The sequence below is a fragment of the Arachis hypogaea genome, chromosome 4 (genome assembly GCF_003086295.3).
Source record: "Arachis hypogaea cultivar Tifrunner chromosome 4, arahy.Tifrunner.gnm2.J5K5, whole genome shotgun sequence".
In the NCBI taxonomy this organism is placed as follows: Eukaryota; Viridiplantae; Streptophyta; class Magnoliopsida; order Fabales; family Fabaceae; genus Arachis; species Arachis hypogaea.
Genome location: NC_092039.1, coordinates 99,746,847 through 99,749,843, shown reverse-complemented (window position 1 = coordinate 99,749,843; position 2,997 = coordinate 99,746,847).

Genomic DNA, 2,997 nt, shown 5'->3' with positions numbered 1-2,997 from the left:
TGGACGACATGCTCATCAAAACTAAGGACGATTTAACTCTCCTGCTTGACCTCACCGAGGTATTCTCCACAATAAGGAAGTATGGGATAAGACTAAACCCCTCAAAATGCACCTTCGCAATAGAGACCGAGAAGTTCTTAGGTTTTATGCTCATTCAAAGAGGCATAGAGGCCAACTCGAACAAGTGCACGACCATACTAGAGATGAAGAGTCTGACTTGTCTCAAAGAAATTCAACAATAAATGGAAGGTTGGCAGCACTATCCAGGTTCTTAGCAGGATTAGTGTTGAAGTCCCTACCATTATATTTGATCTTCAGAAAGGGAAATTAATTTGACTGGACCAAGGAATGTGAACAAGTCTTTCAAGATTTCAAAGCATTTCTGGGCCAACCCCCATACTCACCTGACCTATTATGGGAGAAGAGCTCGTCCTCTGCTTGGTAGTAGCGAGCCGAGCTATAGCCTCAACTTTGATCCGAGAAGATGAGAACGAGCAGCAAACTATCTACTTTATTAACAAAGCTTTACAAGGAGCAAAACTAAACTACCAAAGGATAGAAAAGTTTGCATATGCTCTTATCCTCACCTTCCAAAGGTTCTGACCTTACTTTCAAGCTCACACTATAAAAGTTCAAACTAATCAACTCATGAAGTACATTTTACAAAAGACAGACTTAGCAAGAAGAATGCTGCAATGGCTGTGGAATTGTCTGAGTTTGATTTGAAATACAAAGCTCGGACAACAATCAAATCCGAGCACCTCGTTGACTTTATAGCCGAATACACTGAAAGTCGGGGAAGCCCTACAACTTGGAGCTTGTATGTAGATGGATCATCCAATAAAGTCAGCAGTGGAGTAGGTGTTATCTTGGAAAATGAGCAAGGAACTCGGATAGAGTTGTCGTTAAGGTTCGAGTTTCCTGCTTCCAATAACCAAGCAGAATATGAGACCTTGCTTGCTGGCTTGAAGCTGGCCAAAGTGGTGGGGGCAGAAAGTTAATAGTATTTAGTGATTCCCAAGTAGTAACTTCACAAGTTAACGTCACTTATCAAGCCAAAGATCCCAACATGAAGATGTACCTAGAAGAAGCATGGGAACAACTAGCACAGTTCTCGGAAGGAGAGGTCCGACACATAACTCAGGAATCAAATGCCTGAGCAGATGCTCTCTCTAAGCTTGCTGATGAGCGGATATTTTATACACTTTTTGGGGGTAATTTCATATATATATTTAGCATGTTTTAATTAGTTTTTAATAGAATTTTATTAGTTTTTAAGCAAAAATTATATTTCAGAACTTTACTATGAGTTTGTGTGTTTTTCTGTTATTTCAGGAATTTTCTGGCTGAAATTGACGGAGCTGAGCAAAAATCTGATTTAGGCTGAAAAAGGACTGCTGATGCTGTTGGATTCTGACCTCCCTACAGTCGGAATGGATTTTTTGAAGCTACAGGAGTCCAATTGGCACGCTCTCAATTGGGTTGGAAAGTAGACATCCAGGGCTTTCCAGAAATATATAATAATCCATATTTTACGTGAAGATAAACGACGTAAACTGGTGTCCAGCGCCAGAAACACGTCAGGAACCAGAGTTGAATGCCAGAAACACGTTACAACTTGGTGTTCAACTCCAGAAACAGCCCAGGCACGTGAGAAGCTTAAGTCTCAGCCCCAACAAACATCAAGTGGGCCCCAGAAGTGGATTTCTGCACTATCCATCTTAGTTTACTCATTCTCTGTAAACCTAGGTTACTAGTTTAGTATTTAAACAACTTTTAGAGACTTATTTTGTACCTCATGACATTTTTAGATCTGAAATTTGTACCTTTTGGCAGCATGAGTCTCTAAACCCCATTGTTGGGGGTGAGGAGCTCTGCAGCATCTCGATGAATTAATGCAATTATTTTTGTTTCCATTCAAATATGCTTGTTCCTATCTAAGATGTTCATTCGCGCTTAATTATGAAGAAGGTGATGATCCGTGACACTTATCACCTTCCTCACCCCATGAACGTGTGCCTGACAACCACCTTCGTTCTACATCAGATTGAATGAGTATCTCTTAGATTCCTTAATCAGAATCTTCGTGGTATAAGCTGGAATTGATGGTGGCATTCATGAGAATCCGGGGAGTCTAAACCTTGTCTTTGGTATTCCGAGTAGGATTCTAGGATTGGATGACTGTGACGAGCTTCAAACTCACGAGTGTTGGGCATGATAACAAACGCAAAAGAAACAATAGATTCTATTCCGATATGATCGAGAACCAACAGCTGATTAGCCGTGCTGTGACAGAGCATTTGGACCGTTTTCACTGAGAGGATGGGAAGTAGCCATTGACAACGGTGACACCCTACATATGGCTTGCCATGGAAGGAGCCTTGCAAATTTTGAAAGTAAGAAAGCAGTATGTTGCAGAGATTCAGAGGACAAAGCATCTCCAAAACTCCAACATATTCTCCATTATTAAGTAACAATTATTTATTTTATGCTCTTTTATTTTTTGTAATTCAAACTGATAATTATAATTGATATCCTGACTAAGAATAATAAAATAACCATAGCTTGCTTCAAGCCAACAATCTCCGTGGAATTCGACCCTTACTCACGTAAGGTATTTCTTGGACGACCCAGTGCACTTGCTGGTTAGTTGTACAAGGTTGTAAGAAATCTTGATTTTGATATTGGCATTACAATTTCGTGCACCAAGTTTTTGGCGCCTGATGAGCGGATAATTTATACGCTTTTTGGCATTGTTTTAAGTATGTTTTTAGTATGTTTTAGTTAGTTTTTAGTATATTTCTATTAGTTTTTAGTTAAAATTCACTTTTCTGGACTTTACTATGAGTTTGTGTGTTTTTCTGTGATTTCAGGTATTTTCTGGCTGAAATTGAGGGACCTGAGCAAAAATCTGATTCAGAGGCTGAAAAGAACTGCAGATGTTGTTGGATTCTAACCTCCCTGCACTCGAAGTGGATTTTCTGGAGCTACAGAAGC